We start from the raw sequence: 16,268 nt of genomic DNA, 5'->3' as shown, positions 1-16,268 counted from the left end.
CTTCTTTCTGAGAAATTTGTAACCAAAAATTGAATTTAGCCTTCTGGTCAATCCAGCTGAGATTCTCCATTTCTCAAAAGCCAAGTTAGGCCTAGATTTGAGAGAAGAGAAGCAGCATGGCAAAGTGAATAAGGCATTGGCCTGGGAGCCAGGAGGCCCTGGGTTCTAATCCCGTATCTGCCACTTGTGTGCTGTGTGACCTTGGTCAAGTCACTTCACTTCTCTGGGCTTCAGTTCCCACATCTGTAAAATGGGGATTGAGACTGTGAATCCCATGTGTCCAACCTGATTACCTTGTATCTATCCCAGTGCTTAGAACAGTGCTCGGCACATAGTACGTGCTTAATAAATACCATTATTATTGGTATTATTATTATTCCCCTTTTCCAACTCCAGTTTGAATATGATATGACAACTCACCCGGTCAGTCCTCTATACCTTTTGCCCTTTTGTCTGTGACATTCTCCATCCTTTCTGGGTATATCACATAGTTGTGGCTGTAAGGTCAGAGGTAGCAGGAGAAGAATGACTGTTGAAGAATCTCAAGAGGTGAAAGACAGATAGATAATTAGACAGAAAGGCAAAGAAAAACTCAGAAAAGCAAGCGTAGACAGACAGACAGACACACACACACACACACACACACACACACACACACACACACACACACACACACACACACACACACACACACACACACACACCCCCCAACCCCCCCCCCCCCCCCCAAAACCGGCCAAACCAGTGGGACTAGATCCAGGTGACAGAAATGTGAGCCCAACCAAGTTTAGGAGGTCTCCTGGTGCTCCACTTTCAGGGAACTTGTGTTAAGCACCATGGTCTAGTAGGTAGAGTATGGGCCTGGGGTCAGAAGGACCTGGGTTCTAATCCTGTTTTGCCACTTGTCTGCTGCATGACCTTGGACAAGTCACTTCACTTCTCTGGGCCTCAGTTACCTCAGCTGTAAATTGGGGATTAAGACTGTCAGCCCCATGTGGGACAGGGACTGAGTCCAACCTGGTTCGCTTGCTTCTACCCCAGGGCTTAGAACAGTGCTTGATACATAGCAAATGCCTAACAAATATCATCATTATTATTATTATTAGTCTATTGGAAAGAGCACAGAACTGGGAATCTAGAGAAAGATTAATTCCAGCTGTGCCATTTGTGTGACCTTGGGCAAGCCATTTGAGTTCTCTGGGCCTTGATTTCCACATCTGCAAAGTGGGGGTTACCTACTGCCCTCTCTCTCGAGACTTTGAACCCCTTGTGGGGCAGGGACTGTCTGAAGTGATTATAGTGCATCTACCTGCTTAGTACAGTGCTTTGCACTTGGTAAGTGCTTAACAAATACCACAGTTATCACTCTGCTGCAGCTTCCTAGACTGATCAATCAGTCGGTTGTATTGGTTGAGTGCTTATCACGTGCAAGGCACTGTAGTAAGAGCTTGGGAGAGTGCAGTACAACAGAAACGTTCTCTGACCATAACAAGTTTACAGTCAAAACTAATATCCTAGTCCCCGTGGATGAGAGCTGTTTTGGCACCAAGTATTTTTGATGCAGCCAGCTTGGGCATGGTCAGGGACTGATCGAGGTCGGGCTGGGTTGTGAATTTCTGTGCAAGACTCCAGCTCTGATACTTCTCCTAGCATCAGCATTGACATAGGACTGGACTAGTTCTTAATACTAATAACAATTCAGCATGGCCTAGGGATAGAGCATGGGCCTGGGAGACAGAAGAACCTGGGCTCTAATCCTGGCTTCGCCACTTCTGCTGTGTGACCTTGGGCAAGTCTATTCACTTCTCTGGGCCTCAGTGACCTCATCTGGAAAATGGGGTTCAAGTCCGTGAGCCCCGTGTGGACATGAACTGTGTCCAACCTGATTACCTCGTATCTACTCCAGTGTTTAGAACGGTGCTTGGCACATAGTAAGCGCTTAAGAAATACCATTAAAAAAATCACACACCATAATAGTGGCATTTGTTACTAGGTGCCAAGCCCTGGGTTAGAGAAAAATCAATCTGTTCAGTCACAGTTTCTGTCCAATGTGGGCTCCCAGTGTAAGGAGGAGAGAGAACAGATACTGAATCCCCATTTTACAGGTGAGGAAACTGAGGCAAGGAGGCCCTCCTATTTCTCCAGCATTCAATTTCTTGGTGCTAGGTTCTCCCCCTGGCATCGTGTGGTTGCTCCTTAAGATACGGGAAAACTTGTGGAAGTCAGTATTTCTTCCTGAGAATTTGTGTGCAGTTGTCGTATCACACAATCTTAAAAGGAGTCAGTATTTGTTCTTTGTACTAATATGTTTTATATAAACAATGTCAGTTGTAAAGCCTATATGAAAACTGTACTGACTGACAAAATGGACACTCATTAAATATTTTTGAATATAATGAGAGTAAATCTACCCTTCAGGAAGCTGGCATCTGAGGTATTTTCTGTGAACGAAAAAAAAAATCTGGCCTCAATGTGTTTTACTTCCATTTCCATTAGGTTCCATACAGAGACTTTTATGTTAGCGATTGCTCACCTTGAGTTTGAAAAGGGATTACCTTCAAAAACATTCCTTGCAGTAGCTTAAATTGCAGGAGTCAGAATATTTGACCCACTGTTTCACCCGTTTGCCCTCATGACATGAGAATATCTAGAAGCTTTTTACACGTCGTCCAGATAGATTGCTCTCAGGTTAACTAAAAGATGGATGTTTGGACAGCTTCACTGAACACAACCTGTCAGTTTGGCAGTTCTATTCCTGTGTCTCCTTTTTCTCCATTTTTCTGTTTTGACATATGACACTCTAGCTTGCACCTCCGCAGTCATTCATCTAAGACTTTTGAGGCAATTTGTAATCTTTTGTTCATTAAGCTTGCGAAGATCAATTCCTCTACCACTATAATACATCCTCCTCTTGAGTAAGATTTTTATGGCAGTTGAGCGTCATCCATCTAACATATCAGCTCCCTTCGCCCCTTCCCATCCAGCTCGGATTCTTCACTTCTCCAAAACTCACCTTCTGAGCAGTCCTCCCTCTCGACTCTCATGCCTCCAACCTCTCACTCCTGCTGTTTCCCTGACCTGGAACACCCCGCCTTTCCTTCCCCTCCCCTCTTGTCCCCACCCTGACCAAATCCACCAGACCCTAGTTCTCCCATCATTAAAGGCCTCCTAAAAAAAAAATCCCGCATCCTCTAGAAAGCAGCCCCTGATTAATTTTCAGCATCTCAATCATGTCAAACCAACACTCCCTAACACTTATATACTTCTGTCCTCCCTCAGCACTTCCCCTCTCAAGATCGCACCTGGAGAGTTTCCTGTACTCTACAAGTCTTGGCTATGGGAGGAAGAGTCAAGCAGAGGCATACCCACTCCATTCCTAGCTTGGTCAGTGACTAGCGAATGGAAGGCGCTCTGCTGCAAGTCAGATCTCACCTGGGCTGGGAAGCAACAGCATGGGAGAAAGTCGAGGGCGGAAACTCAAGTTTACTGCTTGGAAGAGGCAGTGGTAAACCACTTCCATATTTCTGTGAAAGAGAACTCTATGGATATACTGCCAGAATGATTGCAGGTGGAGGTGGGGCATTTTGGGAGAGATGTGTTCATGGAGTCTTTATGGGTCGGAAACGACTCGACAGCGCAAGACAAAACAAGACCTCAGCACTTACATATTTATAGATATATGTTAATATAACAATTTAACAGAGTTGGTAGACACATTCTCTGCCCAGTTGTAACATGCCTTGTTTCTTTTGTTTTCCCCCAAGTGCTTAGTATAACACTTTGCTCTCAGTAGGTGCTGTCTAAATTCCACTGGTGGTGGTAGTGAGAGGAACGCCCTTCTTCTTCATTTCCGACAGACAATGACTCTCCCCTGCTTCAAAGCCTTATTGAAGGCACACCTCCTCCCAGTGGCCTTCCCTGACTAAGCCCTCCTTTCCTCTTCTCCCACTTCCTCTCTGTCACCTAGAATCGTTCCCTTTATTCATCTCCCCTCCCACCCCACAGCTCTTATGTCCGTATCTGTAATTTTATTTATATTATCTCTGTCTCACCCTCTAGACTGTAAGTTTGTTTTGGGCAGGGAATATGTCTGTTATATTGTTGCCTTGTACTCTCCCAAGCATTGGTACAGTGCTCTGCTCACAGTAAGCGCTCAGTAAATACAGTTGACTGACTGACTGACTGACTGGTGGTGATGTTGTTGATGCCTCCTTTGCCACAGAACAGAACCAGAAATGACAGCATTAGTGCCCTTAATATTACTGAAGCCTAGCTTGGGTAGTCATTAGCTTGGTTGGATGTTTTCTCCAGAAGATGGTCCAAACTGAAGTATAGCTCCCATGTCCATATCTGTAATTTATTCATTTATACTAAGGTCTTTCTCCCCCTGGAGACTGTAAGTTTATTGTGGGCAGACTATTGCATCAGTTTATTGTTGAATTGTACTTTCCCAAGCACTTAGTACAGTGCTCTGCACACAGTAAGTGCTCAATAAATCCGATTGACCGAATGACTACAGCACCCCAGATATGGCCCCGAGCTAGATCCTGTCCCACTTTAGGAAAAAAACTTCTTTAAGTGTCACCTTTAGCTTCAGAGTATCAGGAGCGTTTTCCTTCCAGGACTTAACTAAACAGGATCACCCCCTAAGGGGAAAAGCTAGCTAGTTGCCTGCGAATGTAACAGAAAGAATTCTACGTTGAGGTGACGTGCTTAGCGAGATTACATTGAAAGCATATTTGGGCTGTGCGCCCATGACTTGCTCCCAAACATCACTGCTTAACACCACTGCTGCTGCTCCCACAGTCAGCTCATGTGGCCTTGTGAAGATATATAAAACCATGGGGTTCAGGGTGGACCCTAAAAGTAATTACAGTTACTGAGAGAGGTCAGCCAGAAGGGGGAAGAATCCACCCCCTTCTGGTGCTGGCACCGCTGCCCAGCACACTGATCTCAAGTGACCTCAGTCAGTTTTTACAGAGCCATGGGGAGTTGGCTGGGTTCTTTTCTCCCTAGGTATTTTGATGAATATCTGCAAGCTGCCCAGGATCAGTGTGGCAGCAGCAGCAGGAGGCAGAGCTGGGTTTCATCCATCTCCATCTGTCACAGCTGACACCCTGGTCCTGGTGGGGACCGTCATGGGGGGATTCTGCTTGCTTCCTCCTCTCATGCTAATAAGAAAAGATCATGTTTCTGTTAATCTCATCTTTCTTTGTTATGACAATCTAGGACATAGCCAGGTACGGTTTATAATGTTGCTGAAGTTAAAAAAGAAAACACAAATGAACAACAACAACAAAAAACCCTCCCGTTTTTTTTTTACTGGATCCTGAGTGGGAAATTCATTTTGCCCGGTGACCAAGATGTTGAGGTTAAAAAAAACCCCGAAAACCAACAAACAAAAAAACCTCCTGGTTTTATGACAGGATACTGACTGGGAAATTCATTTTGCCCGATGACCGAGATGTAGCAAAGCAATACGGTGACACATTGATAAATGGTAAACTTTGCAAAAAGTTTTTTGAGCCATCCCTCAAAAGGAGGCAGTTAACAGCTTTCTTTAAAGATATCTCCAAGGGCATTATCACGAGGCCTGTGGATGTAGCTGCCCCTCAAAGATGATGAGTTTTTGGAAGGATGGACCGTTTCACTGTAGACTGTTACTCGCCCACTTCTGTTCTGGTAATTAACCCCCCTTCCTCTTACATCATGTGAGCCCCAGGCAGGACAGGGATTGTGTCTGACCTATTTGACTTATACCCGCCCCAGTGCTTGGAACAGTGTTTTACACATGGTAAGCACTTGACAAGTACTGTAAAACAAGCAATTGCCAATATTCCTGGTGAAAAATAGTAGCTCTCTGTCCTTCATGACTCCCTTCTTCCCCCCAACCCCAACCCCCCACCAATCCTCATAAACCTGGATATCTTATGTGAATATCACTGTACCCAAGGGGAATGGAGTCACACCTAAATATTTGTTCAAAGGAAAAACTTCCAGTATTTATTAGGCTAGTCTTCACCTCTAACCTGAACCTTTTGCTTGCAGTCCCTAAAGATCATGCCAAACATTTGATCTTTTTCCAAGAATTTTTAAATAATTTCTTTTCAGCATTTGGTCACCTCACTCATTCTGCAAAATTGGAGTCAAAGTGCGTTAATGGGTGAAAGCATAAAGAAGCTCTAGATTTCTTCTTCTTCTTCTTGTTCTCTATGGTATTTGTGAAATGCTTACTCTGTGCCAGGCACTGCAGCATGGCTTCTTGGAAAGAGCATGGGCTTGGGAGTCAGAGGGTGTGGGTCTAAACCCAGCTCTGCTGCTAATCAGCTGTGTGACTTTGGGCAAGTCACTTAACTTCTCTTTGCCTCAGTTACCTCATCTGTAAAATGGGGATTAAGACTTTGAGCCCCACATGAGACAGCCTCATTACCTTATATCTACCCCAGCGCTCTGAACAGTGATTGACACATAGTAAACACTTAACAAATGCTATCATTATTATTATTATTGCTACTACTGCTTGGCGCTGATATAAGATAATTGGGTTGGATTTTGAGCTTGAAGTTACTCGTTATGCCATCTAAGTTTGAAAAGGAAAACTTTTCAAAGAAAACTTCCGTTAGGGCCTCGCTCGGCCTAGCAGGATCTGCCTTAGCATTAAGATGCCATTGGTTAAATGATACTGACTAGAATAGGAGAAAATCATGGCCATGTTGGCATGTCTTACAGTCCAGCTCCCCTTGCCACAAACACATCTGCCCCAGTATTTTATGTATGGCCACCAGATGAAGTGAGGTATCATGGCTGTATGACCTTGGACAACTCACTTCACTTCTCTGGGCCTGTGTTCCCTCATCTGTGAAATGGGGATGAAGACTGTGAGCCCCATGTGAGACATGGGCTGTGCCCAATCTGATTAACTTGCATCTACCCCTGCACTTAGTACAGTACTTAGCACATAGTAAGCAATAAATATGTCTCTCTCTGTCTGTCTCTCTCTGTCTCTCTCTCTGTCTCTCTCTCTCTCTCTCTCACACACACACACACACACGCACACACACACACACACACACACACACACACATGCATGCAGTGTATTCTGCCCCAGTTCTGTGAGAAAATACTGGGGTAAATTCAAGTGTACGAGAATTTAAGAAAATGGGGGATAAATTCTGAAAAATAAAGGGAGAGATTCCCAAAAGGCAAATAATATGTAGCTCACAAGGCATAAAGACTAATGAATCCTCAAGCCACCCAGAAGCCTGGGGATTGAAATAGGGGAAGACCACCAGAACATTTGGACTGCTGTAAGTTCATGTACAAAACAGTAATATAATTGAAACATGATTATGGATTGGAGACAATTTTGAAGTGGATTTGGAATATGAGTTGAAAATTCAGCCATAAACTGATCTGCAAGGATATATTAAATTTAAGCAGAACAATAGAAATTGGTAAGGAGGACTTAAAGAGAAAACACAGAGGAAGTATTTGTCTAGAGTGCAGGCACATAAGTTCAGAAATAGAGCCAAAATGTAACATTTAATTTAGGAAAAACATCATCTTTAGGGGGAAAATTCATAGCCGAAACACCAGTACAGATTCTGAGAGTTTCTCGAGTAGCCCACATTCTCAAGCATGAAAGTGATTTCTTGCAGCCCTCTTGTGTACAAACTTTCTAAGTGAATTGTTCATTATTATTTGTTAGCCATTCAAATGTATTTCCAGTAAAAAGCCTTTCCCCATGAATTACAAAGAGCCAGAGCTGCTCTAGCATTTTTGGTGATGCAGTGCCCTTTTAATGTAGGTTTTTTCTCCCATGGACAAGATATATGCTTGAGTTGTTTTACCAGTAGTGGTGATGGGTTGTGCCAAACCATCCCCACTCCCCCACCCATTCCCTCAGTGACCAGTAAAATGTATTACAAGCCAGATGGTTGAGGCTAAAAGGGTAGGTTGGAGTCTGGAAGCAGAATATCTCCATGTGCCTTCCCCAGTGGCAAACACCACTGTGCCCTTGATCATTTTTGACTCTGCTGTTAACCATGACACTGTTTTCTGTTGGGGGGGGGAGGGGGTCTTTGCAGTTTATGAACTACAATATTGAGAAGCAGCATGGCCTAGTGGATAGACCTTGGGCCTGGGAGTCAGAAGGACCTGGATTCTAATCCCTGCTCTGCCACTTATCTGTGGTTTGACTTTGGGCAAATCACTTCACTTCTCTGGGCATCAGTTACTTCATCTGGAAAATGGAGATTAAAACTGTGAGCCCCATTCGGAACAGGGATTCTCTCCAACCTGACCATCTTGTATCTACCCCAGCACATATTACAGTGGGCGGTACATACTAAGTGCTTAACAAATATCATAAAAAAATACTTTGCTGGCCTAATGCAGAGTTGGAGTGCCCAGAGAGAGCTTGTTGCAGTGGTGAAGTATAATGGGAATCAAAATCAGGAAGCATTGTCCTCCAAACGGGGAAACGGAGAAACACATCCATCCACTAGATTGTAAGCTCCTTGTAGGCAGGGAACCAACTTTGTTATATTGTACTCTCCCAAGTTCTTAGTACAGTGCTCTGAACAAAGTGCTCCATAAATACCATTGATTCATTCAGCCCAACAGACCAGCTCTCCAGTTCAGCCAGGGCAGTAGATTTTTCATGGTTGTTGTTTGGCGGGGGAGGGAGGGAGTGAATGCTGAGGCTCCTATTCCCGTTGTACCTGGATTTCTCAGAAACCCTATGAACATCCCATCATCAGCACATATTCCCCCACAGCGATGACCGAAAATGAAAAAACGAAGTTTCTATAAAGAACTGGATAGAAGCATTGGTGCATCGGCGTGGCCTAGGTGAAGGAGCTTGGGACTGGGAATCAGGAGACCTGGGTTCTCACCTGGCTTCTGCTATTTCCCAGCTGTGGGCCTCTGGGTAAGTCATTTAGCTTCTTTATGCCTCAGTTTCCTCATCTGTAAAACGGGGGTGAAGTACTTGTTCTTTTAGGCTGGGAGCCCCAAGTTGAACAGGAACTGTGTCCAATCTAGTGAGCCTCTTGATAACGGGGCCTTCATCGGTCACGCGCTAGCAGTGGCAATAATACGGAAAAAAAAATTGTACCCCATAGACCTGATCAACCAGGAAATGTTTTTTTCTTCCTCGGCGCATGATCTGCAGCATTATTTTCTGCCTTCCGAATTAGTGAAGGAGATCCTGGATGTGCCCAGAATCTAGTCAGTGGTTCCTCATTGATTATACAACTGTGGCAGACTGGAAGCTCCTTGTGGGCAGGGATCATGACTACCAACTCTGTTGTATGGGACACTCTCAGGTGCTTACTCCAGTGCCCTGGAAACAGGAAGCGCTCAAGAAATAGGACTGGTGGATTGGGAGAAGGACCAGAAGGATGTGCACATCACTGACTGTCCATCATCTGGTATGCCCCTAAACTCTCTCTGGATCCCAAACTGCTGAAAGAGTTCAGCCTGGGCTCTCCAAGAATGGTGTTCTGTGCAAAGATCTCCGGTGAAACATCCCAGGATGTTTAGGATACATGTGATTTTCATAGGTGTACATACTAGCCCAGACCTCTTGAAGAGAGGGATTGTTTAAAGTGAGTACAGATGGAGGAAGAATAGAACATCAAACATATTTCCTCATAAACAGTGAAGTGCAGTAAATAGTAAGCGGTAGGTAGACTATGAAGACATAACTAAAAGGTACTTGCTGTTTGGGTGTGACTGATTTGCTGTTCAGAAAAGGCATACAATAACTTTACGTTCAAGCATTTTTTCAGTTTCGGTGCAAGGTATTTATTTCTGCTCTACTGAAGAGCAATTTTGGGACAAATGTTTCCTGATTTGCAGTCAGTGGCCCAGGCTACCACGCTGCTTTAATATTTGCTCTCCGAAGAGAAACATCTGAGGCCATATAATACAGTGTGGTTTGGAAACATCGGCCTTGCGGGGAAACAGTCTAAGTGTATTTAAAAAGCTATTGACAGAGCAGGTGTATTAATTTAACCAGCTCTTCTGTAAATATCCTACTGTAATTACGAGATTCAGTTTGGATTAAGGGACAAATATTAAGACTCGCGGGAGAGAATATTATCTCACCACTTATGGTTCTCGAGGTAATTCTACTTTATTGACTGTTATCTGACTCAAGCAAAAGCTAAAACACCTCTCAGCAGATTGCAGTGACAAAGGGAATCACCACCGAGGACCAGAGGAAGAGAGTCAAGGGACATCCAGGAATGTTGCAGCGAACAGATTCTCTGTTCTAACGCTGACTTGCCGATAGCGCGATTCCTCCATTTATGAAATGGGGATCATGAAATCAGTCAATTGATTGATGGCATTATGGAATGCGGATCATGGAATCAATCAGTCAGTCAATCAGTGGTATTTCTGAAGAACCTACTGTGTGCAGGGCGTGGGAGAGTATCTCAGAGGCAAGAAGACACTGTCTCTGCTCTCCAGAGGCTTACATTCTTAGACGAGGAGCCTGAAGTAAAATGATGTACAAATAGTGAGAGCAGGAGAAAGAAGAATATGAACAGGTGATTTACTGTTCCACAGTCCTGTGGGCCTTCTTCACTGTATGGAAAGCCCCTCAATGAATTAGAAATCTGTATAGAAATGCAAATTGGTTTTATTTCAACAGATTCCTTGTCTCTTCCTCAATGGAATTGGCAGTTTTCTGGTTAGGATGTCTGGTTTGTTTGTTTTTTCCTCCATCTACCTTGGAATTTGATGGTTGGGAGATGTTCCTTTGTTTGCTGCACTATTTTCTAGCCTGGAACTATTCCGCACACATTTTCTTCATGTTGTGAGCAGGGCATCATCTTCAGGGGGTAGGTCTGAGGAAACCATAGCCTTCACAGTCTTCAAGGTGGTCCCATTTTGTCTGTTCCTAGGGTACCCATCCCATCTCTGCGTCCTTGTGTCTTGTCTCTGACCGGGTCTTCCCTCTGTCGTGACTCTCCAATGGAATGGGTGACTCTGGGCAACTCGTTCCGTCCCTAGCTCAGGGGGATAGTCTGAAGGCCCTGGAAGCAGCTTTTCATCAGTCAGTCGTATTTAGTGAGCACTTACTTTGTGCAAAGCACTGTACTAAGCACTTGGGAAGAGTACAGTAGGGCAATAAACCAGATGTGTTTCCTGCCCACGAGGAGCTTACAGTCTAGAGCGGGAGACAGGCATTAATATAAATAAATAATTTACGGATATAGACAAGTGCTGTGGGGCTGAGGGAGGGGGGATGAATAAAGGGAGAGAATCAGGGCGATTCAGAAGGGAGTGGGAGAAAAGCAAATGAGGGGCTTGGGAAGGCCTCTTGGAGGAGATGTGCCATCAGTAAGGCTTCGAACCGGGGCGGTGAGGAATTGTAGGATATGGAGAGTGAGATCCATCCAGGGCAAAAACTCCTTACCCTCGGCTTCAAGGCTCTCCATCACTTTGCCCCCTCCTACCTCATCTCCCTTCTCTCCTACAACCCTGCCCGCACCCTCCGCTTCTCTGCCGCTAAACTCCTCACCGTGCCTCGTTCTCGCCTGTCCCACCGTCGACCCCCAGCCCACATCATCCCCCTGGCCTGGAATGCCCTCCCTCCGCACAGCCGCCAAGCTAGCTCTCTTCTTCCCTTCAAGGCCCTACTGAGAGCCCACCTCCTCCAGGAGGCCTTCCCAGACTGAGCCCCCTCCTTCCTCTTCCCCTCCTCCCCCTCCCCATCCCCCCACCTTACCTCCTTCCCCTCCCCACAGCACCTGTATATATGTTTGTACGTATTTATTACTCTATTTTACTTGTACATATTTATTCTATTTATTTTATTTTGTTAATATGTTTTGTTTTGTTCTCTGTTTCCCCCTTCTAGACTGTGAGTCCACTGTTGGGTAGGGACCGTCTCTATATGTTGCCAACTTGTACTTCCCAAGTGCTTAGTACAGTGCTCTGCCCACAGTAAGCGCTCAATAACTATGATTGAATGAATGAATGAATGAATCCAGGCTAGGGGCAGAACATGGGTGAGAGGCTGGTGGCAAGATTATGAGATCAAGGTACAGTGAGTAAATTGGCATTAGAGGAGCAAAGTGTGCAAGTGTGCAGGCTCTCTTGTAGTAGCAGTGTAACGAGGTGAGGTGGGAGGGGGCAAGGTAATTGAGCGCTCTAAAATTGATGGTAAGGAGTTTCCGTTTGATGTGGAGGTGGTTGGGTGACCAGTGGAAGGTTTAGAGGAGTGGGGAATCACGGACAGAACGTTTTTGTAGAAAAACATCTGTGGGCAGCAGAATGAATTGTGGGCTGGAGGGGGGAGAGACAGGAGGCCGGGAGGTCAGCGAGGAGGCTGATGCAATAATCAAGGAAAGATAAAATAAGTGCTTGGATTAATGTGGTAGCAGTTTGGATGGAGTAGGAAGGGAGGATTTCAGCGATGTTATGAAGGTTGAACCCACAGGATTTAGTGATAGATTGAACATGTGGGTTGAAAGAGCAATAGGAGTCAAGGATACTACCAAGGTTATGGGCTCGTGAGACAGGAAGGATGTCGAGGCCGTCCACAGTGATGGGAGAATCAGGGGAAGGGCAGGGATTGGATGGGAAGATAAGGAGTTCTATTTTGGACGTGTTAAACTTGAGGTGATGACAGGACATCCAAATACAGATGACTTTAAGGTAGGAGGAAATGCCAGACTGCAGAGCAGGAGAGAGATCTGGGCTGGAGATGTAGACTTGGGTATCATCTGCATAGAGGTGGTAGTTGAAGCCATGGGAACGAAAGAGTTCTTCAAGGGAGTGGGTGTGGATGGAGGATAGAAGGGGACCCAGAACTGAACCAGGTCTTGCTTTCCTGAAGGTGCGATTTAATAAGAATTTGAATCCATTCATCAATGGGATTTATTGAGTGCTTACTGTGTGCCGAACACTGTACTAAGCACTTGGGAGAGGACAGTTCAGCAGCGGTAGTAGAAACATCGCCTGCCCGCAACGAGGTCACAGTCTAGAGTCCAGCTTACAGTCCACGCTTTGAAGGAGGAGAGAGTGGTGATCTGGTGTATATGAAGGGGGAGGAAGTTCCTGGCCAGGGCAAGGACATGGGCCAGGGCTCACCCATGACATAGGTGAGATAGAGGTATAGTGGGTAGGTTGATGTTAGAGGAGCAAAGTGTGTGGGCTGGGTTGCCTGACCACTATAATTTGTTTTCCTAAACTCTTCAGCCGTTTACTGTAGTAATCATATCATTCCAAAGCCCTCTGCTCAGAGTGCCTGTTTTCCAGGTTGAGAAAATGATCTGCCCTTGGGCTGAAAATGTAAAGTTGGCACCTGTTATTTGTAATTGGAGTGTGGTTGCAGGAAGAGAACACTTCAATTCAAGGAGAAAACTTCCAACGTCTTTACCAGCACAAAAAGCAACATTTAACAGGGAAATTTAGGTCCTGCTTGGAGCTCCATGGAAAAATCTTGAAGTAGGGCCAATATAAATTTAGGGACAAAATGAATGTAATCAAAGAAGGGTGAAGTCACGAATCAGTGATGCTGAGATGAAATAATTTACCACCTCAGAGACGAGTTAAACGTGGCAATACAGTAGTGATGGTGGTATTTATTCAACACTTACTATGTGTCAAGCACTGGGATAGAATCAAGATAAATCAGGTTGGATGCAGTCCCTGTTCCACATAGAGCTAGCTCACAGTCTAAGAGGGAACAAGATCAGATATTTTGTGTCCATTTTATAGGTGAAGAAACAAGCACACAGAGAAGTGAATTAACATAACCCAGGTCACACGGCATGCAGTGGACAGACCCAGAACTCGAACTCTGGTCTACTGACTCACAGTATCGTGCCCTATCTGCTAGGCACCGATTAGCTTGGACTAGAAATGGAAAATTCAAAATTAGCCAAGTTTACTTGGTTAGTTATTTAAATAGTAAGAAAAAGGACAGGAGATATTGAGAATAATATGTTCACAAGTCTTTTCAATAAGACTTATCTTGTTTAGTCAGATCTCGATAAGAATTACTACACTATCCTAAGAAATAATCTTGTGGACATGCATGGCCTAGTGGATAGTGCCTGGGCCTGGGCATCAGAAGGACCTGCATTCTAATGCCGGCTCCACTGCTTGCCTGCTGTGTGACCTTGGGCAAGACACTTCACTTATCTGGGCCTCAGTTCCCTCATCTACAAAATGGGGTTGAAGACTTTAAGCCCCATGTGGGACAGGAACTGCGCCCAACCTGATTATTTTGTATCTTACCCTAGTGCTTAGTACAGTGCCTGTTACATTATAAGTGCTTAACAAGTGCTTGAAGCAGCATGGCCCAGTGGAAAGAGCAGGGGCTTGGGAGTCAGAGGTCGTGGGTTCTAATTCCGGCGCTGCCACTTATCAGCTGTGTAACTTTGGGCATGTCACGTAATTTCCCTGTGCCTCAGTTATCTCATCTGCAAAATGGGATTAGGACTGTGAGCCCCACATGGGAAAACCTGATTACCTTATATCAACCCTAAAGCTTAGGACAGTGCTTTGCACATAGTAAGCACTTAACAAATACTATAATGATAATAATTAGCATCGTAAGCACATGGCAGTAAGCCACAATTACTAAAGATGGCTAACTCTTTGCCTGGACAAAATTTGCCCAGTAGCAAGATTTAAATTTGTAAACCCCGCTGGCCTAATGGATAAAGCCCTGGCCTCCTAAGCCGGGGATTGGGGGTTGGAGTTCAACCAGGGACTGGGGAACTTTGAAATGTTTGAGGAGCAGTGTGGGGTAGTAGCTAGAGCCTGGGGCCTTGTGGTCAGAAAATCGTGGGTTCTAATCCTGACTGCCTCTTGTCTGCTGGGTGGCTTTGGGCAAGTCAGTTGACTTCTCTGTGCCACAGTTACCTCGTCTGTAAAATGGGGATGAAGACTTAAGCTCTATGCGGGGCAGGGACTGTATCTAACCCTATTTGCTTGTATCCACTCCTGTGCTTAGTTCCTGGCACATAGTGCTTAACAGATACCATTATTATTATTATTATTATTTAGAACCACTGTGTGTGATTTCTCATAGATTATAAACTCCTTGATGGCAGGGATCATAGCTACACATTCCGTGGTACTCTACCAAGCGCTTTGCAGAGTGCTTCATCCAGAGTAGGCACTCTGTAAATACTGTTGATGGACTAATGGCTTGATTTCGTGCACATATTAAGTGCTCTAGAAATACCACTGATTGATTGATTGATGCCAAGGTGCAGGAAGGAGTGGTAAGCTTAATACCCCTCCACCCCACCCCCAACACACACTTAGGGTTGAGAGGTAAATCATAGCAAAAATGAAAGTATGATCAGTTAACTTTGATTTCCTCTCAGAAATTCTGTTGCAAAAGGAAAAATAACTGAATGCTTAACAAAATGGAATACCGACCAGGATTCCCCCGAAGTAGGCAAAGAGCAGATTATCTGTTCCATCTCTACCACTGTTAGTAGCTATGTGACTTTGGGCAAGTCACTTCACTTCTCTGGGCCTCAGTTACCGCATCTGTAAAATGGGGATTAAGACTGTGAGCCCCTCCATGGGACAATCTGATCACCTTGCAACCTCCCCAGTGCTTAGTACAGTGCTTGCATATAGTAAGCGCTTAATAAATGCCATCATTATTATTATCACCAGCTTTTGTTTCACCAACTCCAATGTTTTACGAACAATTTTTAGAAAACGTCCGTCGTGTATGCCCTAGCCAGATGGGGATCCGAAAAAGTCAGGAAAAAAATATTGGGGGTAGGAGGGGGTGGTCTCCTTTTGGATAAAAACCCCTTCCTCGTTTTTATTTTACCCGGATCTCCCCAAATCTCCGTGGTAGTTGACATAAGTGAATCGATGGAAATAATTGCGTATTTTCCAGATCGTCTTGGCAGTAACATCACCTGCTCTCAGGGCACTAAGACCCAGGAACCACTTGGCATGTGTAGCTGGAGCCGGCCAGCCTAAGCTAGGGAAGGGAAGGGAAGGAAAGGAAGTCATTAGTGCGGACCGAGGCAGTGGAGTTGGATTCTTGCAGGATTTCCTCCAGTCTTTCCCCACTGAGGTTCCTGGGAATCGCACACCCACGGAGACACACGCTCGCTGGCTCTCTTCTCTCCATCTCCCGGCCTCTCTCACGCACACACGGGCACAACTACCCGCACACAGACCAAGTTTGTGTTTGTGGTTTTATTCCCCCCCACCCCACCCCTTATCCAGCATCTGGAGGGAAGCGAAGGCAGTTCGGCAAGGAG

General features: G+C 45.1%; 1 protein-coding gene and 1 non-coding gene across 2 annotated transcripts in view; both read left to right on the top strand.

The window, feature by feature from the left end:
• TTC28 (tetratricopeptide repeat domain 28) overlaps positions 1–16,268 on the top strand; it is a 478,850-nt gene that overhangs the window by 107,101 nt on the left and 355,481 nt on the right. The window lies entirely within an intron of this gene.
• On the top strand, positions 3,285–3,422 carry LOC119943052. The gene has a single exon (XR_005455537.1). It is a non-coding gene; the product is annotated as a small nucleolar RNA SNORA7 (small nucleolar RNA).

The sequence above is a fragment of the Tachyglossus aculeatus genome, chromosome 21 (genome assembly GCF_015852505.1).
Source record: "Tachyglossus aculeatus isolate mTacAcu1 chromosome 21, mTacAcu1.pri, whole genome shotgun sequence".
NCBI lineage: Eukaryota > Metazoa > Chordata > Mammalia > Monotremata > Tachyglossidae > Tachyglossus > Tachyglossus aculeatus.
The sequence above is the reverse complement of the archived record's forward strand: the minus strand, read 5'-3'. Positions and strand labels throughout refer to the sequence as shown.